This window comes from Danio rerio, chromosome 4 (assembly GCF_049306965.1).
Source record: "Danio rerio strain Tuebingen ecotype United States chromosome 4, GRCz12tu, whole genome shotgun sequence".
Lineage (NCBI taxonomy): Eukaryota > Metazoa > Chordata > Actinopteri > Cypriniformes > Danionidae > Danio > Danio rerio.
The window spans coordinates 33869935-33897024 of NC_133179.1; the positions used below are offsets into that span (position 1 = coordinate 33869935).

Genomic DNA, 27090 nt, shown 5'->3' on the forward strand with positions numbered 1-27090 from the left:
GAGAGTTTGTGAACACTCCTCAACATTAATGTAACTTAGACACTGAAACGAAGATATGAAACTTAACGTTACGCACGCCACGTTTGTAACTAGCCACGTTTACATAATCAGTCACTTTGTCTGTGACAAAATTGTGATTTTTCTTCACAAAATGGCGGTGTAACTTAACTTATATAACCGTCTAAAATTACATTTCAGCCGTCAACCGTGGCTAGAAAAATGGCCTCAAAATATAAAACATTATCGATAATTACAAATTTCCAGTATTAATAACAAAAGGTTTTATATCAAGGTAACGTTATATGAAGACTTTAGTCGCGCGAGCTCCGGGCCACACCGCACATTACTCACGGGTCACGGCCCGATTCCGGTGCACGGATACGGCAGCGTCGCGCTTCTGCCGCCGCAGCTGGCCCGAGTGTATTTTGCTAATTGGGTTGCGATTATATTCCGCCGTGGCAACACTAACGTTAATTAATAAAGCAGTAACGTAACGTAAGATATAAGGCGCGAATACGTAACGTAGGCGACAAAGGGAACTTTTACACCGAGAAAACTAACAGCATATAGTACTCACCGTCTATAACGTTATGTCCCTCGGTGACTTCGATATCACATTGTATTAACTTCTTTAATAAGCTGCAGACATCTTAGCAAACTCCATCCTGCAGGCCAGCCCGGAGCACTTAAAGCGGGGGATAGCCGAGACCCGAGAGTCAGACAAAATCAACAGAACACGGCTTCACATGTAAAAATGAGACTGAAAATATATCTTTAATGCATTCTTACCTGATAAGTGTGGACTCCAAAATAGACTTTTCTTTGAAAAGCGTGCGAAGTTCTGTGTAAACAGCCAGCATACTCTACCGACCGCCTCAGTAACAAACACTACTATAACGTCTCAACAAGCCAAATTCTTAAAGAGACAGCAACATCACCACCTGTATGAAGATGCTGTCACTCTGCATGGTTCTTATTCTACATCCCATAAACTAAAGGGTCTTAAACAATAAGCAAAGAGCAGTATTTACGTTTTTAATGATTAAAATTACATTCAATTATAAATTAAATTATTAACATTTGTGAGAAAAAATGTAATTAAAATACATGAAAAAAAATTAATTATTAAAATATTTAATTCAATCAATTTATTAATTTATTATATTTTTAAATTATGTATTTTAGTATTAATGTTTAGTATTAATACATTTAAATTAGTGTTATATAGTGTCTTGATCTTATCATGAGCTGAGGGTACAATTTTGTTCCTATAGGGAAACAAAATATATAATTGTACCTTTAAAGGTGCCAAATTGGTCCTTTACGGTACAATTTTGTATCCAAATGTGCTATAAAAGGTACAAAAATGTACCTTTCAAACCTAAATCTGGACATTTGTACCTTTATAGCCCATTTGGGTACAAAATTGTACCCTAAGGACCAATATGGGACCTTTAAAGGTACAATTTTATATTTTGTTCCCTCTAGGAACAAAATTGTACCCTCATTGTACCTTTTTTTCTGAGAGTGTGTAATAATTTATTCATTTATATTTATATCCTATATATATATATATATATATATATATATATATATATATATATATATATATATATATATATATTTCCTTATTATATATATTCTTAATATATTATATCTTTTTCATATGTAATGATATTTGCGTATTGCTCTGCATCTTGTGTGTAGTGTGTAAGCCAGGCGCACTTTGCGCCAAACAATAGACCAACTTTGTTCTGGTCTAAAGAACAGACTATTTACAGTTTCTCAAAATAACAACGCGCCAAAACACGCCTGCTTTTTTAGACCAGAATGCCCATACAAGCACATACGAGCGCAAATGCATTTGCTATTTAAACAGTGTGGCGCAATGCCTCAAAATGACCCTTGCGCCGAGGTGAAAGTAGCAAATAGCAATTGCTTTGCGTCTTGTGCCACATTGCGCCGGGTGTATGATAGGGCCCTATGCATCTATATTAGCTAAACGATTATAGGACATTCTTTCAGACCTAATAGATACTTATCAAACAGGTTTTATAAAACAAAGACAAACATATGATAATATATGGCGAGCCCTTCACGTAATAGATTATATAGCTCAAAACAAGATTAGCACTCTTCTAAGTAGCCTAGACGCAGAAGAAGCTTTCGATTCGATGAGTTGGGATTTTTTATATTTAGTTCTGCAATGATTTGGATTTGAGAATGACACTATACATTTTTTAAATCTTTATATTAAACTCCTACAGCTAGAATTAAAATAACTGTGGATATTTTCAGAACATATTATATTAGAGGATGTCGACAAGGGTGCTCATTAAGTCCTTCCTTATTTGTATTATTTGTTATACCATTGGCACAACTAATCAGAGATTATGCAGAAATAAGAAATATAAAATTTGTTTATATGCTGATGATGTGTTTCTGTTTCTTACATACCCAGAATTTAGTTCACCTAAGGTGATGCATTCTCTTGACAAATTTGGATTACATTCAGGATATAGATTAAATTTACTTAAAACACAAACTCTTTAATGCAACTATAACCCAGATGATAAAATACACAAGGATTATGCATTTAAATGGAAAATACCTTCTATCAGATATCTTGGGAGTTCAAATCTCTGCAGACCTATCAGATATCTATAAAAATAAATGACTTTCCCATTACAGAAACTATAATAAAGGATTTGAACAGATGGCCCCTTCTATCTTTAGATCTATATAATCGAATAGAGATAATAAAGATGAATATATTACCATGCCCACTTTTTCTCTTTAAAGCTTTACCAGTGGAGAAACCAAAAAGCCAATTTGATGAATGGAAAAAACTAGTGTCTCGCTGTAAGGCAGCACAGCTTAGACACATAGTTTGTTGGTGCAATGACAAATACTGTGCAAAGTGGAAAGAATTTGAAGAATTACTAATCCACTTACCTCTCCAATAATTATTAGGAGATAGAAACTTCTAACATACAGAATTGCATAAATTGAATTCCCTGACAAAGAGCTCTTTAGAAATTTGGTACAAAGAATTAAAGAATCCTAAATGTGAAAAACAAGCTAAGATATTAAGAGGGGTTGAACGTGATATTCAATTTAAACCAGCAAAACTAGATCTAAGATTTAAACAATGGAGTTTGTAGGCCATAACATCCTTCTGTCTCAACACTACTGATAATGAATTAGAAAGTTTTCAACAACTTTCCAATATATATAACTTAGATAAACAAGACTTTTTCCGTTACCTTCAAGTTAGACACTACTTCAATAAAAGCATAAGAGATTCTGAAGACATAAAAACAACAGTAGTGCAGGTATTTATAGATGCTTACAAAAAGAAGGTTAATAAAAAAACTAGTATCAAGAAATTATTCCTGTCTGACATTAACAAAGAAACACTCAATAATGTATACAAAACATAAATGGGAAAGGGAAGCCAAATTAATACTAACAAATGAGGAATGGTTAACACTTTGGGAAACACAAATAATCACAATTAATTCCGATTAATGGAGGGGATTTATTTGGAGAAATGTTATCAGGTTTTTTATATCACCTAAAATAAAATACTTTCAAAGTAGAGATCAAAAATGGTGAATGCTGGAGAAAATGTGAAATTGTATTGGCAGATCATGTCCACATATTTAGGGACTGTAATATTATACAAAAGATTTAAATAAAGAGATAAATGCAATAATGAGATTGAATCTGGTATGTAATTTTAAAACTATGTACCTGGGAATTTACTCTGCAGAAATACCATAAAATGATGTGTATCTTCCTAACACACTACTAACAACTAGCAAAAAAGCCATTACAAAAAAAAAAATTGCTAAAGGAAGATCCTTCATCTGTAGGCGAATGGTATGATATTGTTAAAGAGGTGTATGACATGGAAGTACTGACATTTAACTTGAGACAACAAGCCTATACAATTTCTGCATACTGGGGTAAATGGTTGAGAAGAAGCTTCTTGCTTTAAGCGGGGAGTCCCCAACAGGTTTCCATCGCCTAAACAACTCAGCTACGACTACATGTACTGCCATGTCCTCATGGCTAGTACACGTGTTGTGCATCCAGATGAAACTTTCGGCAAGCGATTGCTCAACCGCAAAAGCTTATAAGTCTTTATAAAAAAAGGGTCTTATAAGTGTCCAAACGGGGACTTGAACCCTGTACCCTTAGATTGAAAGTTTGATGCTCTACTGACTGAGCCATCCAGGCTCCATGGCAATGTTTTTAAGTAGAGAAGGTTTAGAGTTGTGGTCGGCGCAGACCTTTACGGTACACAAAAATTTACCGTGACATGGGGTTTTGGCTTGTGGTTGTTGTAGATGTTGCTAAAACACAACAGGTTACTGTGAGGTTGGGTTTATGGTTGTTGTAGGTGTAGGTGTAGACATCAGTAAAACAAAATAGTTTTACTCCATGTCATGTAGGAGACAATAAATGGATCAATAGCAACTGCAGAAGGGGTTACTGTTGTTGTGGCAATGAATGGAGACTTAACAATTGAAAAGATTCCTTCCATGCCTTAGAAGCGTGACTTGATCAATGCTTATCTACACAGCATGCTGTCATCAAAGGTCCCGTTGCTCATATCGTATCACTAGTCTTCCACACTTTAGGAAACATAAACATTCAGGACGTGCCATTAACACAGCCTGCATTAAAAGGAGGCTGGAGATTACGGATGGCAACACAGAGTCCAACGCCAATGTCACCTTGAAAAATCTGCTGTGACCCAGATTCAAACTGGAGTTGCTGCGGCCACAACACAGAGTACTAACCACTATACAATCACGGCGAGCTACAGGACAACCACTGGACCTTCACTCTCTGTCAAATGTCTTTGAAAATGGAGGGCCTCCAGGGCAGTTAGGTACCATGGCTGCCGATTTATTTTTGTGGCTTTTGCCTACCATTACATCCCTTTTCACAAGAAACAATGGAGTTGTTAACAATCAAGGAAGGTCGCAAATTAAAATACTGCGCACTGCCAGCACGTAGTCGGCAGGACTCGAACCTGCGCGGGGAGACCCCAATGGATTTCGAGTCCATCGCCTTAACCACTCGGCCACAACTACATGTACTGCCATGTCCTCATGGCTAGCACACATGTGGTGTGGTGCATCCAGATGAAACTTTCAGCAAGTAATAGCTCAACCGCAAAAGCTGTGGCTCCACAAAAAGGGTCTTATATACCCAAACTGGGACTTGAACCCTGGACCCTCAGATTAAAAGTCTGATGCTCTACCGACTCAGCCATCCAGGCTCCATGGCTAAGTTTTTTAAGTAGGCAAGGTTTAGGGTTGTGGTCGGCGCAGACCTTTACGGTACACAAAAGTTTACCGTGACCTGGGGCCTGTTTCAGAAAGGAGGTTAACTGAAAACTCAGAGTATTTTAACCCTGAAATGAGAGAAACTCTGGGTTTTCCGTTTCAAAATGGCAGGTTTGTTAAACTCGAGAAATCAGGGTAAGTCAAGCCTGTTTCTGAAAGAGAGTTAACTTTAACTCGGACTCAGTTACTGTGGTAACTTACTCTGTGAATCTAACCTGGTCAGAAGCAGGTTTTATTCTCTAAACTCAGAGTTTCTGTCGGTCTCCTCCCCTTTTTTTAAAGATGAAGCGGTATTTCTCGCCTTAGCCTTACGTTTCCACCCACCTATTTTAATGCTCATTTTGGATACGTGCATAAAAACGATTGATAGAAACATCATGATGGACATAACTTTTTAAAATATGCATAAAAAACGCACATAACTGAGTAGGATAAACTTTTATTCGATAGAAAATGTGCGCATAAACTACGATGGAAACACTTTTACTGAACAAATTACAGTATGTACATTAAAAAAAAGATCATGATCATATGATAATGAAAATGTGTGTAAATGAACAAACCAGCAGGCTGGGCACACTGTAACACGTCTTAAATATTGTTTTAGTCATTCTAAAATGCCTTAACTGTTTCAGTATTAGTGTATATTATTAATTACCTCCGAACGTCTGGTGCGTGTCAAGAGTCTCCGCGTCTCATCGCTTCAGACGCCCCCACGTGTTCATTGTGTTTCAGCATTGTCTTCTGACATCGAGGCAAAAGTACATTAATTAGGCTAAATAAAGAATTAATTGACGCAGCTTCTTCTACCACAGTAAATTCTGTGGAAGTGACAATTTTTTTCTCTTTGACTCGTTGGATGGAATTTTATTCGCATCTTTTATGCAATATTCCAGTTTTGCACATAAATTTATGTAATATATTTGGATGGAAACATAGCTATTGCCTACATTTTAGTCACACACAGAAGAACTCTACTAGAACGGCTTATGCTTTTTTAATAAATAATTAAATTGAATTCACCTTCGATATGCACTGTAACTAGATTAATGGGATTATTATTCTTACTAAAAATTATTTTTAGTACTGCTTACCTTCTAAATGTTATATTAACCTCTATCACTTGATCAATAAAAAAGGCAGACACACAAGTGCACTGTTAAATCATTTAAAACTAATAAATGTGTAAAAGAAAGTTTAGAAAAAAATATATAAACGTCACAAATTACATTACTTATTTTATTATACTTAAATATTTAAATACTTAAAAAGTTAAATTAGGCATTATCTTGAGCAGCTGTTTTCCCACGCTAACTGGTTGATGGCTGCTTCTTTTCAAATATATACGCTCATATTTGCTATAACTTTGCATGAGAACATCAAGTTCAGCTGGAGAAAGAAATGGTGATCTCTTTTATAAGATGTTGCCATAGTCACTCGTAATGTCTGCGCTCCACTGATAATGCCTTTTTATAGTCACGGTGCGCGCGCTTAACTCTGAGTTGGTCTACTCGAAGTTGATTGACTCAACTCAGATCAGCTGTTCTGAAACCGAAAACTCGGTAAATCAACTCAGAGTTCAAGTTTAAACTCTGAGTTGTTTGAACCTCCTTACTGAAACAGGCCCCTGGGGTTTAGGCCTGTGGTTGGTAAAACACAACAGGGGCCTGTTTCAGTAAGGAGGTTCAAACAACTCAGAGTTTAAACGTGAACTCTAAATTGATTTACCGAGAGATTAAAAACTCTGAGTTTTCGGTTTCAGAACAGCTGATCTGAGTTGGGTCAATCAACTTCGAGTAGACCAACTCAGAGTTAAGCGCGCGCACCGTGACTTTAAAAAGGCATTATCAATGGAGCGCAGACATTACGAGTGACTATGGCAACATCTTATAAAAGAGATCACCATTTCTTTCTCCAGCTGAACTTGATGTTCTCATGCAAAGTTATAGCAAATATGAGTGTGTATATATTTGAAAAGAAGCAACCATCAGTGAAGAAGAGACAGTTAGCGTGGGAAAACAGCTGCTCAAATTAATGCCTAATTTAACTTTTTAAGTATTTAAATATTTAAGTATAATAAAATAAGTAATGTAATTTGTGACGTTTATATTTTTTTTCTAAACTTTTTTATACATTTATTAGTTTTAAATGATTTAACAGTGCACTTGTGTGTCTGCCTTTTTTATTGATCAAGTGATAGAGGTTAATATAACATTTAGAAGGTGAGCAGTACTAAAAATAATTTTTAGAAAGAATAATAATCCCATTAATAGTTATATGCATGTCGAAGGTGAATTTAATTTAATTATTTATTAAAAAAGGATAAGCCATTCTCGTACAGTTCTTCTGTGTGTGACTAAAATGTAGGCAATAGCTATGTTTCCATCCAAATATATTACATAAATGTATGTGCAAAACTGGAATATTGCATAAAAGATGCAAATAAAATTCCATCCAACGAGTCAAAGAGAAAAATTGTCACTTCCTGATTAAACTGGCACCAAATATCAACAGTAAAAACAGAATTTACTGTGGTAGAAGAAGCTGCGTCAATTAATTCTTTATTTAGCCTAATTAATGTACTTGCGCCTCAATGTCAGAAGACAATGCTGAAACACAATGAACACGTGGGGGCGTCTGAAGCCATGAGACGCGGAGACTCTTGACACGCTCCAGACGTTCGGAGGTAATTAATAATATACACTAATACTGAAACAGTTAAGGCATTTTAGAATGACTAAAACAATATTTAAGACGTGTTACAGTGTGCTCAGCCTGCTGGTTTGTTCATTTACACACATTTTCATTATCATATAATCATGATCTTTTTTTTAATGTACATACTGTAATTTGTTCAGTAAAAGTGTTTCCATCGTAGTCACATTTTCTATCGAATAAAAGTTTATCCTACTCAGTTATGCGCGTTTTTTATGCATATTTTATGTGCATCATGACGTTTCTATCAATCGTTTTTATGCACGTATCCAAAATGAGCATTAAAAAAGGTGGGTGGAAATGTAAGGCTCAGGTGAGAAATACCGCTTCATCTTAAAAAAGGGGAGGAGACCGACAGAAACTCTGAGTTTAGAGAATAAAACCTGCTTCTGACCAGGTTAGATTCACAGAGTAAGTTACCACAGTAACTGACTCTGAGTTAAAGTTACCTCTCTTTTAGAAACAGGCTTGACTTAACCTGCTTTCTCGAGTTTAACAAACCTGCCATTTTGAAACGGAAAACCCAGAGTTTCTCTCATTTCAGGGTTAAAATACTCTGAGTTTTCAGTTAACCTCCTTTCTGAAACAGGCCCCAGGTTACTGTGAGGTTGGGTTTTTGGTTGTTGTAGGTGTAGACATCAGTACAACACAATAGTTTGGACTCCATGTCATGTAGGAGACATTAAATAGATCAATAGCAACTGCAGAAGGTCTTTCTGTTGTTTTCTATAATTTCTTTCCATTCTTTTGGTCTATTTTTTTTCAAGTTAGTAAATTGATTTTCAATAACTCTTGTCAAAGATAGAGAATAAATTGGAAAGGCACAGCGATGAAGGAAGGGTGATAAACTTTAAGGAAAATCAATATGCTTTCAAAGATGGTATACTAAAAATGTTTTATTCTTGCTTATCTAAAGACGTGTTTGTTACACCCAAAGCAGAAGAGTACTGGAAAAGATTATATCCCAATATCTAAAAAAAGGAAATATGGCAAAATTTGAGAGCTTGGTGGAAAAGTCCAGTTTTAGAGAATTTTGATTATATTTTAAGACAAAACTGTTTATTAAGTGAAATTAGATTGTGTAAAATAGGTTTGGCAAATTGTCATTTTAGAATTATAAGGTTCTATCTGCGTTCTGAATGATTTTGTGATATTGAGCTTAAAAGTTTTTGCATTCCATATATCAAACAATATGTGTGTAGCATTTCTCTTTCATACATTGATCATTTGCATTTAGAGGACCCTTAAGGTCTCTGTCTTGTCAGTTACTTTGCACTTGCGAATTGAAGTAAAAAACATTAGAAGTCATTTTCCGCTTGGAATTATGAGGTTCTATCTGCCAGATCATTCATTGAAGCTTTGCTTTTCAAGAAATACAATCAAAAAATGTATAAGTTGGTGTTGTAACAATATGTTAATACTTGAGAAAGTAAAATTTTGGTTTCTATAACATTTATTTCATGTTTTAGGATTAATATTTTTCTTGTTTAAATTGAGCTTACAAAGCTGGGCTAAATATTTTTTTCCAGTGCAGATGTTAGTTTTATCTAATTAATATGTTAATATTTATGACATTTTATGCTTCATATGAATTACTGAATTGTATTTATTGAATTATATGGCCTGTGAATTAAATTAAGTTTTTGCCCTTCAAGGCTTAATATTAAATTGAAAGACTTTAAAAGAAACAGACAATGACCAGATGAGTTTAATAAACACTGAATAGTGTTTCACTGACTATATGTAAACAAATAAATATATTTCACATTTAATATAGACATTTTTTAACATTGATCTCTTTTTCAACAATATAAAATGTAACATTTCATTTCAATTTTGGTGACGCATGCTTCTGTGGAAGGTGTTTTACTCGCACCCTCTTATCGTTTTGAAGGATGTTGATGCAAAATTTTATGTCATCTTTACTGAAAATAGCTGCAAATACATACAGAAATGCCATAGTCCAGCCCCCATCAGGAAAGTGAGTACATACATGACGAGGTAGCCGAGTCCATCGAATCCCATTCTTGTCGTTTATATGCTGTCGTTCATATGGCAAAACTGATATTCATCTTACCGAAAATAGTTGCAGAAATGTACATATACAAATATGTGCCACAGTCCAACCTCCACCAGACAAGAAAGGAAAATATGTGACGAGGTGGCCGAGTGGTTAAGGACTGCTAATCCATTGTGCTCTGCACGCGTGGGTTCAAATCCCATCCTTGTCGCTTGTGTGTTCTGGCATTTGAGAGAGCCTGGTGCTTCCTTGGAATTTTTTTTACTCACACCCTCTTAGCGTTTTGAAGGATGTTGTTGCAAAATTGAATGTCACCTTTACTGAAAATAGCTGCAAATACATACATAAATGCCATAGTTGGGTGAGCGGTAAGATGGCAGCATAGAACGTACTCTCCTGCTCAATGTGTTCAAAAAGCCCTTATACTTTTACCAATTCAAGTGAGCTTTGCGCTAGACGACTTCAAAATGAATAAATAGGGCAAAACCTAAAAAGGGGAATTCAAAGCCAAAATTAAGCGAGGAGGAAAAGGAGACGAGGAATGATAACGACAAGTTAGGCCTACCTGAGAAAGAACATGGAGCCAAAACTTTGCGAGCAGTGAGAGCACTCAGCAGAGATATCTCCGAACTGAAGACAGATTTAAGAAAAGAATTCAGCCAATTCAAAGAAGAGTTCAAAAAGGATATGAAAACAGAAGTGGACAAGTTGAAAAGCGACATAAACCAGAAGCTAGAAGGCATCACCGAAGATATTCAGTCACATGGCACAAGACTGAATGAAGCAGAGGAGCGAATAACTGAACTCGAGTCGGCAAACCTTGAACTAAAAGACGCCTTACTGCACACCATGAAAGAGCAAAAAATGATGCAGAATAAGGTCACAGATCTGGAGGGCCGATCACGATGAAATAATATCCGAATATACGGTATTAAAGAAGGAGCAGAAGGGACGTCCATGATTAATTTCATCACGTCTTTGCTAAAAACTGAGCTCTCACTGGACTCCGATTTAGACCTGCAGGTACAGAGAGCACACAGATCTCTCGGTCCTAGACCTCAAAATAATAATACTTCAAGATCAATTATATTCAATTTCCTGCAGTACACTAACGATAAGCTCTTGCAAGCTGCCTGGGCAAAAGAAACGCAACACGATGGCAAGCCGATTTTCTTTGCGCACGATTTCCCCATGGATATTAATGCAAAACTGAAGGAATATAAAGAAGTGAAAAAAGTCCTCAACAAGAACAAAATCCGATTACAGACGCCCTACCCAGCCAAGATGCGAATACACTGGGAGACAGGACCACAACTTTACGAAAGCGTGGCTGAAGCTACGAAAGACTTGAATAAGAGAGGATATACGGTGGATCTGACGATGACGCAGCAGGTATCCGAAGACCCCCGGTGTCGATGGTAAGAAAGACTGACACGCCGTACCCAGTGGCTAAGAGCTGGACGGTCGCTCCTGATCGTGTTCGGGAAAGATTGAAGAGCTTTCAGAGACAAACACAGAATGAAGATTAACTGTTGAGAAACACCGCTGACTGTTAACGTTAAAGAGGTATGCGGAGGCACTGTTTCGACACACAACTTACAAATAACGCTATTTCAAACTACTTTATGAGTACAATTTGTTTGAATATGTGTTCTTCTCAAGTCATTTAAAAGGTAAAAACTACATCGTTCTGGACTGAATATGTTTCATTTTGTATTTGAACAATCCTCATGATTCCTAGTTGGTTGGAATCCTCGAGGGGCTTTAGAAATCATTTTGTTTACAATAATATTTACTTAAGTTAATAATCTGAGTTAAAAAGAAAAAAAAAGACCAGGGACAAGTGATTAGATTGGTATGTTAAAAAAGAATTTTTCTCATCTAAATGAGGGACACCTGCAAGAGGCAGGAATAAATCCCTCTCCCCAGGACTTCAGCTGGGTTTTCTGGGTCAAACGTGGCCCACACCTTTGAAAGCCAATGTTCTTCGATCTTTGTTTAGTTTTATTATCATTTTTGTTAGTTCAAAAGATTGCCAACTTAACTTTCTGAAATTACCATGCAGAGATATGTTAAAATTGCATCTTTAAATGTAAATGGGTTAAATAATCCAATTAAGAGGAGTAAGGTTATAGCCAAAATGAAATGTGAAAAAATCAAATCATATTCTTGCAAGAAACACACCTTTCCCCATCTGAACATGATAAACTTAAAAAGTTTGGATATACACAAACTTTTTATAGTTCTTTTAGGAAAAATAATAAAAAAGGGAGTTTCAATATCAGTACATAATTCTCTTATTTTTGAATTGCTAAAAGAGATATCAGATAAAGAAGGCAGATATATTTTGCTTCAGGGAAAACTAAATGAACAATTCATCACTTTAGTAAATGTATATGCACCCCCTGGCAGTAAAACACTGTTCAATACAATCATCAACCTTTTGGCTTTGGAAACTAAGGGAATAACAATATGTGGAGGTGATTTCAATATAGTTCATAACCAACAAAAGGACACTTTCAATAATAAAATAATTAAAACGACTCAGTTAAGAAGTTTTTAGAATTCATTAAAAGATCTTGGAGTATTAGATGTTTAGAGAGATCTTCACCCCTCAAAACGAGAATACTCCTATTATTCTTCACCCCATGCAGTTTACAGTAGGATTGATTATTTTTTTATGTTTAGCAGGGACAGACACAGGGTAAAAGAATGTGAAATGAAAGCGGCCGATGTATCAGATCATGCAACATTGTACCTCACTTTAAATTTGAATGACAGAAAAGCTGATAAAACATGGAGGCTAAATACAAGTATACAAGGGAAAACAGAAGTAGTGGCCCAAATTAAATCAGAAATTGAATAATACGTAGAGAATAATGATAATGGGGAAGTAAGTCCTATAATCTTATGGGATGCAGCTAAAGCTGTATTACGAGGCAAGATCATTTCTATTACAGCAACCCTTAAGAAGATAAAAGAACTTCAATTTTAGAAATCTTGAAGATGAGTTAAAGCAATTAACAGAACAACATGCAACTAGTAAAGATACTCAGATTTTGAAGATCAAAAATATAAAAAATAAAACAGATGAGATGTATAGAGAGGACATAAAGAAATTAAAATTCTTAAGGCAAGCCTTTTATGAAACGGGACCAAAAGCAACAAAAAGGCTAGCATGGAAACTTAAAAAAACAACAACAAAAGGTTTCAATTCATAAGATAAAGGACCCCTACTCAGAAAAAATAGTATATAGTCTGGATAAAATTAAAGAGGCAATTGAAACCTATTATAAATCTTTATACTCACAACAGACACAGGTAAATAATACACCAATTAAAGCTTTTTTGGATTCTCTTGATCTTCCCTGTATTAGATGAGAACAAAATAGTCTCCTAACAAAAGAAATTACAGAGGAGGAATTAGATAAAGCTATAAATAATCTTAAAAATAATAAAACACCCGGCAATGATGGTCTACCTTCTGAATGGTACAAAACATTTAAAAAAAGAGATCTCACCTCTTCTTATATCATCATTTAATTGGACACTTAAAGAGGCAGAAATTCCCCCTTTCTTGGAGGGAAGCAATTATCTCAGTCATACCTAAAGAGGGGAAGGATAAAACTGTAGTTGTAGTTCATGTAGACCTGTGTCTGTTTTAAATGGAGACTATAAATTATTTGCCTCTATTTTAGCCAAGAGACTTGAAACATTTTTACCTGATTTGATAGACATAGTTCATGCAATACGACAAATTAAAAAAGATCACATTAAAGCAATTTTAGTTAGCCTAGATGCAGAGAAAGCATTTGACTGTGTAAATTGGGAATATTTATTTAATGTTTAATATAGATTTGGATTTACAGAAAATACAGTTAGAAGCGTTCAATGTTTATATTTAAACCCAGAGGCTAGGATAAAAATAAATGGTTGTCTTTCAAAAAAGATAAAAATAGAAAAAGGAACTAGGCAGGGTTGTCCCCTCTCTCCCCTGATGTTTGCCATGTACATTGAACCTCTAGCCCAGGCAATTAGAGAAGAAAAATCAATTGGGGGGATTAACATTAATAAGGTAGACCATAAAATTGCTCTATATGCGGATGATGTGCTACTATATCTCTCCAATCCAGATGAATCACTTTCTAGTCTGCTTCTTGTTCTTAAAAGGTTTGGAGAACTCTCTGGGTACAAATTAAATATACAAAAAACTCAAATTTTATAATTTGGCTACAACCCAAACAATAAACTTCAACATAAATTAAATAATAATTGGAAACTAAACTCCCTTAAATACTTAGGAGTATGGTTAACACAAGATGCAGCTGACCTGTAATGTCACTGTCTCGGTCCCAGTCATTCCCCTCGCTGGCCAGCAGAGGTCACCGTCACCGGACTTCTAACCATGACGTCATGCACAAACACTAATTACCACACACACCTGCAGCACATCACACTGATGAACCACACTCACTCATAAAAGCAGCTCACACACTCAGTCTTGTGCAAAGATTGGTGGGAGATGGATTTATGTAAAAGCAAACTGGGAAGAATTTATGTCAGTTAGTGAAGAAGGGTTAAAAACACTGGATAAAAAGGAGATATCTGACGATGATGAAAAAACAACAGAATAGTAGCAGTAACTATGGAGGCAGCTGAAAAATATATTCCAAAGAGTAAAGGGGGAAGGGAGAGGAAGATAGTGCCTTGGTGGAATGAGAAATGCTGAGAAGTCATAAAACGAAAAAGGAAGGCATTTTTAAAAAAAAATGACAAATTCACATAACTTTCAAAGTTTAATAGAATATAAAACTGTTCAAGCAAAAGTTAGGCGAGTATTAAGGCAAACAAAAAAAGAATACTGGAGGGAATTTTGTAACAAAATATGAAGTACACCAGAAAAGGAAATATGGAATATGATTGAAAAATGATTAATTATGAGAAAATGAGTAATTAGAAAAGATGTGGAAATTCCTGTGCTCAAAGAAGGAAACGTGATGGCAGTGAATGACAGAGAAAAGGCTATGATGCTAAGAGAAGCATTCACCAAAGTAAACCCTAGAAATTTTTGTGAGGATAGAGTAAGGATCAGGGAGGAGGTGTTATCAAGTAATCCTATGATAAAGCAATGGAAAGAAGAAACAGGCAGTGTTTTGGATGTTCCATTGGAAATGGCAGAACTGAAAAGAGTATAAACAGAGTAAAATAATCTTCCCCTGGTTTAGATAAAGTTACACTATGATTAAACATTTAAGTGACAAGGCTTTGAATATTATGCTAGATTTTTGCAATAAGGTATGGAGAGAAGAAATTTTGCCAACGAGTTGGAAAGAAGCTTTAATAATACCAATTAAGAAACCAGGAAAAGATTATAGTAATCCAAACAGCTACAGACCAAAAGCACTTACATCTCATTTAGGTAAAATAATGGAAAAAACTGACAGATTAATGTATCATTTGGAAAAGGGTAAGAAATTATTACCAAATCAGAGTGGCTTTGGGGGGTAGAGGGACTATGGATCCAGTAGTATGTTTAGAGACAGATATAAGAAAAGCATTAATGAATAAAGAATCAGTGGGAGCAGTATTTTTTTTTTTTATATTGAAAAGGCCTATGATATGGCATGGCATGGTGGACTGTTAATAAAACTGGAAAAAATGGGAGTAGAAGGGAGAATGTTTAATTGGGTTAAATATTTTTTTTTTTTGCAAGAGAGATCAATTAAGGTAAAAGTAGGAGAATTTATAACACCAAAACAATTGACAGAGAATGGTACTCCTCAAGGGAGTGTCATAAGCCCGTTGCTTTTCATTATAATGATTAATGAAGTATTTGAGAAAGTAGATAGGGGGGATAAGTAGGTCTTTAATTGCGGATGATGGAGCTTTGTGGTTTAGGGGAAGAAATATAGATTATATTATGAGGAAAATGCAAGAGGCATTAAATAAGGTTGAAGAGTGGTCCATTTTAAATGGGGTTTCAAGTTTTCAGTGGAAAAATGCAAGTGGTCTTGTTTACAAAAAAAGTAAAGGAACAAATTTGAAGTTAAGGTTATATAATCAACAGTTAGAACGGCTATCAAAAATAAGATTTTTAGGTATGTGGTTAGATCATAGACTTGCATGGAATGAACATATTAAATGGATGGAAGATAAATGCAAAAGGTTCTGAACAAAATGAGATGTGTAGCTGGGCAGGTCTGGGGGGCAGACAGATTGGCTTTAAAAACTATATATTTTACACTGATTAGATCAGTGTTGAATTACAGCTGTGTAGTGTACAGTTCAGCAGCAAAGACTCATCTAGAGAAGTTAGAAAGAATACAGGCTTAGGCATTAAGGATTTGTTGTGGAGCGATCCGATCATCTACTGTGTCAGCACTTCAAGTTGAAGTAGGAGAGATGCCTCTTAGTTTAAGGAGGAAACAGTTAACGGCAGTTTATTGGGTTAATCTAATGGGGCAGGAGGAGTCTCAACCTACAACTAAGGTTTTACAGAAATGCTGGGAGTATGGAAAAAGTGAATGTAACAGTTTTGGGTGGATAGTGGAACATTTAGTAGAGGAAGTGAACATTAAAGAGTTAAGTATATCTCCCAGACTGATTATACCTGCTGTATTTCTGTGGGTTCTGCCTCAACCAGTAGTGGATTTAAAAATTTTAGAAAATAGACAAAAAGTGGGAATGGGAGAATTGGAGGAAATGTATGTAAGGGAATATTTAATGGAAGAATACGGAGATATGGTACATGTTTATTCAGATACATCAAAAAATCCAGATAATGACCAGCTAGGAATAGCATCTGTAATTCCAAAGTTCAATATAGTAAAAAAAATAAGGATTTCAAACAAATTAGCAATATATAGAGGGGAAATGTTGGCAATAAGTTTAGCTTTACAATGGGTGAAAGATGCTGAAATAAAGAGTTTTTTAGTTTGCTCAGATTGCAGTTCTGCTCTTTTTTTTTTAGCATTGAAGCACCTAGGGCCCTATCATACACCCGGCGCAATGTGGCGGAAGGCGCGGTGCAATAGTCTTTTGCTAGTTTCAGCTTGGCGCAAGAGTTGCGCTACGCTGTTTAAATAGCAAATGCATTTGCGTTCAGATGTGCACCTATAGGCGTTCTAAAATAGATTTTTCATTAGACCAAAACTAAACTCCGGTGCAGAGTTGCGCCTCGCTTACACACTGTTTAATACGCACAAGGGAGCAATAGGCAAGTATCTTTACATATGAAAACATTTAAATATTAAGAACATATATAGGATAAAATAAGAATAAATATAGGAAATAAATATAAAGGATTAAAATATTACAAAACATTATTTTCTAGCCTACATAAATATGAAAAAATCACTGCTTTTATGTCTTCATCTCGGGAGGCTTTTTCAGTTTATTCATAACAATTTGCTTTTGTATAATGTTGTTGTTGTTGTTGTTGTTGTTGTTGTTGTTGTTGTTGTTAGCAGTATTATTTATTATATTCATATTTATATTTTGTTTTATTAACAACAAGCTTAGATTTGCCCACCTGTCAGGTTTTACACCGTATGGGGCACAGCATGTGTTTTAGGATGTAACTCAGGTTTTTGAGCACACTTGTTATTGTTGTTCATTTATTTGTTTGCTGGAAATTGGAACTGAATTTAGAAAAAGTTTTGAAACTAATATTTGCGCTTAACAAACGCAATTGATTATTTATAGGCTAATGGATGTCTGTGTGTAAAGGTTTCCCTATCCAAGAGTGTAAGTGAAAGTAGATCCATTATCACTCATTCTCACTCGATAGATGCTCTGTTTAACAGTTTTCTGTAAAAAAAAAAAAAAAAACAAAACAAAAAAAAACTGTTCACTGTTTGCTAGTGAAATGCTCAGTTTTTCCACTTAGACTTACTATACGTCCTGTAAATAATGAATGCGCTTATGGCGCGACAAAGCTGGCTCTTAAAGGGAATGGGAGATGAGACTCTAATTGGTTTATTCACAAAACACACCTATAACTCATTAACAAAATAAACTCAACCCGTTTAGACCATGCGCCACGGCACAAAGCGGGTTTTCCCGTCCTTAAATTAGCAAAAATGCGTTCTGACACGCCCTGAAAGCGGTTGTGCCCTGCGTTTTGGACCATCAAAATAGACCCCTTAGACTGTAGGCAAGTTTAGCATTTGAAATATTACACGAGTTGTATAAATTAGAAGGAGAAAGAGTAAAGTTAGTGTTCATCTGGGTGCCAACTCATGAGGGGTTACAAGTAAACGAAGAAGCAGATAAAATGGCAAAGCAAGCTACAATAGAAGATAATATAGGAATGGAAGTGAATTACAGTAGAATTGAAGTTAAAACAATAATAAAGAAACAAATAATGGGGAAATGGCAGTTCCATTGGGAAGCAGGAAAGAATAGAAGGCAAATGTACAATATTCAGCCAAAAGTGGGTAAAGGGAGGCACTCGAAAGGAAAGAGGATACTATTTTATCCAGACTAAGAATTGGGCATACTGGACCTAACAGTACATTGAAGGTAATGGCGAAGCACAGAACAGGTCTATGAGTGTGGGGAAAAATGAATCTGTTGAACATGTGATCATGCATTGTGAGCGGTATAATGAAGAGAGTTATGGGAAGAAGTCAAGAAAGAGATTACGAGTTCACATTGAAATTTTTATTAAATCCTGAGGTAGGAAGGCATATTAAGTACACTGCATTGTTTAGATTTTTAAAAGATACAGGACTGATTAATAAGATTTCATTTTTAGAATTACTTTAATGCAAATTTATAAAGTTTAAGGTAGGGAGGGAGGGAGTTATTTTCTGAACCTGACATAGTGGGAGAAGTGAGCAGAAGTCAGAGGAACTGGAGACGCGGCGCTGGCGGATACGAAGTCTCTCATTAGGTTAGGGGAAGGGATTATAATGGGAACAGTAGAGTCTCTGAATCAGGTTACAGGCAGGTGGGGATAATGCACAAGAACTGGTGCGATCCGCCAAATAAAAGCAATGAAGTCCTGTGCGAAGTCTTGTTCTGCCCTGTCTGACATTACAGGACATGGAAGGAAATAGAGAGCAAAATTCAGGAAATACCAATTCAAGCATTAATAGGTAAAAAAAAAATTCCAGATGAAGATCCATTATTTTAACCCACTAACAGAGTTTACTCTGAAAACTTGGTATACAGTGGTGAAGGAACTTCATTTGGAAAAACAAATTAAAATCTTGAATTGGGTGGCGCATGACTCTGATTTCAAACCTGGAACTATGGATAATAGATTTAAACGATGGGTATATTTAGGAATCTCTTCATTTGTACAATTATAAAAGATGGCAGAATGGAATGCTTCTAAACTTTAAAAGATAAGTTTGGTCTTCTAAAGCAAGATGTATTTAGATCTTTACAGTTGCTGGACTATTAAATAAAATAAATACAGGATGAGGACTGAAACGACCAGCTTGTTCAGATTTTTGAACAGACATACAAGTATGACTAAAAAAATGTCTAAATTATATAGAGCAATAAGTAATTCTAGAGGACTCTCAACAGACTATATAAGATTAAAATTGGAAAATGAAGTAGGCATTATACTAAATTAAAACCAATGGGTTAAAATATGTGCTGTCCCACACACCTCAACAAGCTCAAGAATGTGGCGCGAGTTTTGTTGGAAAAACTTAATTTGATTATTATTATTTTTTTTTTAATTACACCCTAAATTAAATCATTACAATTGGGGACTAATCCTTGTTGGAGGAACTGCTGAGTAAAAGAGGCACATCATGTGCATATATTCTGGCAGTGCTCAAGAATTGATAGTTTTTGGGAAATGGTGCACTTAACCATCAATGATATTATTTTAAGCTTTACTTGCATCTCTTGTTTGATATATATATATATCATTCCACATGTATATCCATGTACACACATATGCATAAAAATATTAAATTAACCTCAAAATAAATAAATATAAAATAAATTATAATAAAAGGTTGCCAAACATATTTTCACAATGATACATAACCTATAGAATTATGTAAATGTTCAGTTATAATTATATTGTCGTTGAGGAGAAAGTCAGCCATTTACTCTATTTCTTTTCAAAGGTTTCTAATTGTAATCCAAGTGCATGTGTCATTTTTCCACTTCCTTAACTTCTGCTATAATTTCGAACCATTCGTCTTTAGTTGGTGGCTCTTCTTTATACCATTTCCGGGTTATAGCTTTTTTACTTGTTGCCAAAAATATCTTAAATAGATATTTATTTTCCTTTTTAAGATTAATAGGAGTATCTCCTAGATAAAGTACTTCAAATGATCTAGGAATATAAAGATCAAAAATACAATATTGGGAGAAAGTGTTATCGCGAGTCCCCACAGCCGGCCCGACGTTTCTCTAAGCGGCAACCTGTACACGGTTAATACAGATTAACTCCTCACTTAGGCCGGATGACCGAGGACAGACGCCTGTAGCTGGTTCTGCAGGACGGATGTCCAGGGCGCAAGTCTAATGTCAGTTTGCCCGATTCTGATACATGAGACAGACACAGAGAGGTAATTTGTTCCATTTTATTTAAGGGGGAAATTGAAACAATTTCTTCCGTTTGGGGTTGGAAGATAACCGGCTTCCATCGCTGCTGCGCTTGGGCGCTCTCACTCTACTGTCCTAGAAGGAAGAACACACACACATTTCAGCCGTGGATCGAGCTATCTAAATCGGCCACCAACACACTTACTTACCGCTGGAGGATGGCTGTCAATTTGATTATCACCGGGGGTTTCAGAGAGGGCCTGTTCGAACAGGTGCCGGTAGGACATGGCTTGACTGGCCGTTAGATTCATTTCGTAATAGCGGTCCGATGTGCTCGTGTCATGCCCCATAAAATCCGCGAGCTTGGCTCGATGTTCCCCGCTGTGAGCGTGTTTAATCTGGGGGGAGAGAGACGATACATTTAGCCACAATTATACCGCAAATATCACAATTACTAACCCGGGTAAAGGATCTCTTACGTGGGTTGCGATTGATGAACGAACATCGGTGAATGTGGGGGTCCCTGGAAGTCTCATCTCGGCCCAAGCCAATTGGAAATATTGGTTCAAATTTTTGCAGTTGGATGGCCTTGACGTGAAGAAAAAGTAGTTGGCAGACTTCCCACCGGGTAGGCTGGATCTCAGACCCAGAAATTTATTGAACCATTGGTATTCTTCGGTCGTAACAGCCAGTTGCGCGGCCTCGTAGGCCTGATTTGTCTTGTGCGTCACAACCTTTATTTACACAGAGACCAAGCCGATTTACGCGGCTTAATTAATTTGGTCCCCTTAGTATGGGGATGGGGGGTTACTCACATTAATAACCAACGACAGGCCATCCGCTGACCGCCTAGCCCCGGTCACTTCTTGGATTAAAAGATTTTGGAAGACGCCTGGCCTATGACCGGTAATAAATACCAGGTAGGCAATTAAGTAGCCGTATAGCCGCCATTTGACCTTTCGTGTTCGGGGAGGAGGACAGATCATCTGATACAGAAACAGAGCGTGGGTTAGCGGAGCCCATGTCCCCCAGTCATTAACGCAGCGACCGCAATCAGATCACCTAGATGCTTGGGAATGATCGAGCCCGCCCGCTGATGACAGGTCAACAGGTCACATTTGGATATCAGCCTAGCCTCTTTTGCCCACCTCACAGAGCGTTCGTGGGCTGCGACTTTGCGACGCAGCCCGCGGGATAATGACCTTAATTCCCTCATAACTATGACCATGGCACGTGGCGTCAGCCGGCACGAGGTTGGTGGAGCCTCGTACACATACTGCAGGAACTGAATCACATGCTTTAAGTACTGCGAGCGGGTGGATTCAACTATCGGTGACCGGCCCAAATCTACCACCCATTCTCATATTTTAGATGGGTTCTCCAAGAATAACAGGTCGTCTACCTGCTCCGAACCAGCGCTCATGAACTGCAAGAATGACCGAACGTGACCCACTTTCGTGGCCGCATCGCTGCCAAGGATGTATCCCTTGTATTCGCAGACCAACTGGCCTGCCAAGCACACCACATACGCGGTCAAACTAGGTACAATAATCCGGGTCAATTTTAGCGTTACAGTACTCACGTAATCCCGTTACTTTGCCCGGAGACGAACCACGGACCCGGCTTGTATGAGGTTGGATCACGGCCTTTTCATTAGCCCTTAGCTGACTAAACATGCGGGTCAGATCAAGCAAATGCGCCCGCAACGAATTGACGTCGTCGGCCAAAGACTGCAGGTCGACCCGCGTTGTTGCCCCAGACCCATCACCAACCCTCTCCTCCGGCGGCGCCGCCGCCTCCTCCTCCTCATCCGACAACCGACTAACCACCGCCACTGATGGATTGCTGGACCATAGATCACGGAGAAACCGTTTAATTTCTGTACGCTTCGCCCAAGCCGTGACCTTTCAGGTGACGATCCATACGGGCTGGCCTTTTGAGGCAGTCCGGTAATGGACAAACGGTCTTATTTATGTCGAATCGGCCGGACGACAATTTGAGCAAAAGGAGCCGTTCTTGGGGGTTAAGTATACCGTGCGTTCGCTTCAAATGTTGGGAAAGATCTGTGTAATCGCCGCCACACAACGCGCATCCCATACCCATGGTCAAGAGTGTTTATGCTGACGTGGCATTCGGCTTTTATACCCTCGGGCGCCCGGATGATTACACCCCTTCTTAAAGGAGCTGTGCCGTTGGTGGACCGCAACTTTAAAGGAATAGTCAAACCGAAAGGCCCCTAACGCTCTTTCAGCTGACAAAAGCTTGGATCGAGGGATGACTTTCAATGGATCGCAGCGACGGAGCTGCTCTGCCACGCACGACACCCCGACCCAGAATCAGGTCGTCTACGAGTCATTTAAGCACCGGGTTCCCCACAAACATGCGGTGCGTCACTGGAAGAGGGGGCGGCGCTCGTTCTAGCCGCGCCCCCGGTTCCTGTCACGAATGGCTCTCCGCGCCAGGGGCCCCCCCGGAGAGGGGCTTCCCGGTTACCCGGGGCCTATCGGAGATCATGGCGCTGCAGTATCGCTGCTTTTAGGCGGGATTCTGACTTAGAGGCGTTCAGTCATAATCCCACAGATGGTGGCTTCGCACCAGTGGCTCTTCAGCCAAGCGCACGAACCAAATGTCTGAACCCGCGGTTCCTCTCGTACTGAGCGGGATTACTATTGCAACAACGGTTCACATCAGTAGGGTAAAACTAACCTGTCTCACGACGGTCTAAACCCAGCTCACGTTCCCTGTTAGTGGGTGAACAATCCAACGATTGGTGAATTCTGCTTCACAATGATAGGAAGAGCCGACATCGAAGGATCAAAAAGCGACGTCGCTATGAACGCTTGGCTGCCACAAGCCAGTTATCCCTGTGGTAACTTTTCTGACACCTCCCGCTTAAAACCCCAAAAGCCGGAAGGATCGTGAGGCCCCGCTTTCGCGGTCCGTACTCATACTGAAAATCAAGATCAAGCGAGCTTTTGCCCTTCTGCTCTAAGGGAGGTTTCTGTCCCCCCTGAGCTCGCCTTAGGACACCTGCGTTACCGTTTGACAGGTGTACCGCCCCAGTCAAACTCCCCACCTGACGCTGTCCCCGGGGCAGGTCGCGCGCCCGGGAGGCTGTTCCCCAGGGCGCTTGACACCAGAAGCGGGGAGAGCACTGACCAAGAGCTACCCAACCTCCCTGCCTAACCGGGTAAGTGAGGAATCGATAAGAGTAGTGGTATTTCACCGGCGGCCGGCCCGGGTAGCCCGGGGGCCTCCCACTTATTCTACACCCCTCATGTCTCTTCACAGTGCCAGACTAGAGTCAAGCTCCCGCCCCAAAACGGTGCATGTTCGATGGGGCTCAAACAATCCCCTTCTTGGGGTGGAAAAAGTGAACGTGAAAGAAAGGCTGTGGAAAAGCTCCCGCAGGCCAGAGCAGCAATAAAGGGGGGAGGGAGTGAGGTGGGACACCCCTTCCCCTACTCGAGTCGTAACAAGAGAGAGAAGTGTCGAACCGCTGGCCGGGGCAGCGATGAAGGGGCGGGAGTGCATTGTCGAACGGGACACCCCCCTCTGGTTCCTTTGAAAAGGGGGGGGGGGAGTGAGGTGGACACCCCTCTCCCCCCTACTTGAGAGTCGTAACAAAAGAAGGCTTGAACCGAATGGATCCCCGTAGGGCATCGGCTTACACCCCCTGGTGCGGGGGGGTATCCTTCCTCTTTAAGAAATACGGGTCCACCAACGTCATGACGCAGAAGTGGACACCGCCTCCGCCCGCTTATCAACCGCCGCACCTGGCGTGTGGGCCCCTTTCCCCCTCTGCATTGGCTCTAGCACGGCCATGGCTGAATGTGCCCTATGCTTCAACGTCTACAGTCGGCTTGCTCCTCACCTGACGGCCGTTCACTAGGTGACCAACTCGGACGAGAAGTGGCTGCTGCTCGCGCTGGCTGCCGGCCACGTGGACACGCGGAAGACGCCGTGCCCAGTCCCGGGCTGGCGTCCTGCGACTAGACAGGCACTTGAGGCAGCACGCGGAGCTCTCGACCTCGGGCCGGAAAGAGGCTATGGGGAGGGCAAAACGTCGGAAAGTAGCTCGGGAGTTGCAGTGACTGCAGTCCACCCAGCCGGCAATCCCCTTCGTGTCCCGGCTAGCCCCTTCGTGTCCCGGCTAGCCTCGTCCTCCGAGGAGGAGCGGGACTCGGAGGGCCCAGAGGCCGGCCGCCCATGCGCCGACCGCGGCTGCAGGCGTGACACGGAGCGCATACAGGCTCAGCTAACGGACCTGGGGAAGCAGGTTACCAAGATGCGGTCCACCCTGCTCCAAATCACACGCCTCTACTGGAAGTTAAGGAGGGGAGAAGGAGGAGGAAGAGGGCGAGGAGAACCAGGTCACCTACTGCATCATCGACTCCCGGGTGAGGGGCACCCGGAGGTCCTACGCCCCCCGAGCCTCCGGAGGCTTTGGAACCCCATGCCTACCCATTCCCGGACCACGTCCCTGTGCTGAGTTGAGTATATTTCAGGCATGTCACTGTCGCTGTGCTGGGTGTGTGTCTTCGGGGAAGTTGACTCTTGGTTGTGCTCGTTCCACAGACCTTCTCTTGGGGGAGTTCGAAGGCTACCAACTGGGCAGCGAGCCCACCGCCCGCCTGCGGAACAACGTCACTTCGAAGCTAGGGAGAATCAAAGCCTTCTTTGGTTACATGGCCAGGGGCACTGCGGAGCCAGGGACCTTCCTTTTCCTCAACCAACCAGCCTGAATCTGAGCGTGGACCGCCCTGCTAGGTCAGACGCGGATGGCCGAGCCCACCAGGCAGCACTATCTGAAGAACGTGGCCCAGTTCCTGGACTACCTATCGGAAACCCCGCTGGCCGCCTCTCCAGCACGGCTCTGGTTCTGATTCGAAGGGAGGTCAGAGCCCTCATTCGCGGCATATGCCGGCGTGTCGTCGTGCACGAGGTACGGACCAAGCAGGTGAAGGAAAACAGACTGATCCCCAAGGCCAGCCTAGTGCGCTGTCACCGGACCGCTGGGAGGAAAATTCCTGCCCTGCTAGGTAAGCCAGCCTTCCGCCCTTCCAACAATTCCCCCTGTTCGTTCTTCCGGGGCACCAACAGCCCTTGGTTCACCCACGTCTGTCTGCCCCTCTCCCCCGCGAATGGGACTTATTTGGGGGGAAGGGGGGCAGACAGACGTGGCTGGGTGAACCAACGGCTGCTGGTGGCCTAGGTTTAATTTCCTCTCTGGGTCACCAGCAGTTCTTGGTTCATCCACCCACGTCTGTCCGCCCCCCTTCCCCCCGAATGAGTCCCATTCGCGGGGGAGAGGGGCAGACAGACGTGACTGGGTGAACCAAGAACTGCTAGTGCCCCTGGAGAAGAAACGAACATTTCCTCTCCGGGCCACCAGCAGCTCTTGGTTGGGCTGCTGGCGCCCCGGAGAACAAGTCAGTAGCCAAGAGCTGTTGGTGAACCAGAGAGGAAATAAAACCGTCGGTGGTCTAATTTGGCTAATGTCCTTCATCAGATAGCCTCGAGTCTAACCCAAGCACTAGGCAACAGTGGCGCTTTTATGGCTTTCTGACTGGTTACCTAACTTCCATCTCTGGGCATCGCTGTGGAGTCTTCCAGAATCTCACAATCCAGGAGGTTGAAGAGGCCTCCAGAAGCCCCGACGAGTCTGCTTATGTCATTAACGTGAGTATGGCGCTAGTAAGGTGGGGGTCACCAGTAGCATGCTCTCACTCACTGCTTGTTCTCTGATGGCAGATTACCACGCACAAGACAAACAGAGCCTTCGGGGCGGCGCAGTTGTCCCTAAACAGGGAGGAATACAGCTGGTTCCGCAGGTTCTTGGCGCTGCAGGCTGGTCTCCCTGGAGGGAGCCAGGCTACCTATTTCTTTTTCACTTCCAGAGCCAGTCCTTGTCGGACCCTGAACAAGTACTTTCAGTCTGCTTGGATCAGTATGGGCCTTCCAGGCAAACCCACCTTTACTGAAGTATGGACTGCGATCGCGACCCATGTGAGTATGCATGTGACGCCCCTGTAACTACCAGCGGCGGCTTCGGTCCTAATCAAGCTTCTGTCTCTCTCCGACGCAGGCAAAGAATGCACACTCTTCAGAGGATCGCCGCAAGGTGGCGCAATTCATGTGCCATGACACTTCAACCTCAGATAAGTTCTATGCACTTCACCTCGGACTTCTCCAAGCACGCGAGCGCCGCAGACTGTTTGAAAGGGCCCTGGTGGAGGAGGAGGATGGGGAGGCAGCAGGCACTGAAAGCCCCCCGCGGAAAGGGCACAAGAGGACAGAGGCTCCCGTCTCTCCCCTGGTAAAATCAGATTCTCTTTGGCGTGGACAGCAGAACGTGTGGCATTGGCTAACTGCCCTTTATGTGTCTCTTTTCCAGGAGGGAACCAGCAGGAGGACGCTGCCATGGCGTCCTGCCATGGCGTCCTGCCAGGGGAAAAAGCCAGGGCGCTC

At 40.4% G+C, this 27090-nt stretch overlaps 2 protein-coding genes and 1 non-coding gene across 3 annotated transcripts in view; 2 read left to right on the top strand and 1 right to left on the bottom strand.

Moving 5' to 3' along the window:
• Positions 1-27090, top strand: part of LOC137491238 (uncharacterized) — a 1025816-nt gene that overhangs the window by 61075 nt on the left and 937651 nt on the right. The gene's annotated exons all lie outside the window — the stretch shown is intronic.
• The window catches only part of LOC101886704 (uncharacterized), an 847011-nt gene that overhangs the window by 61075 nt on the left and 758846 nt on the right, over positions 1-27090 (top strand). The window lies entirely within an intron of this gene.
• trnas-cga (transfer RNA serine (anticodon CGA)) lies at positions 5027-5108 on the bottom strand. Its single transcript has one exon. It is a non-coding gene; the product is annotated as a tRNA-Ser (tRNA).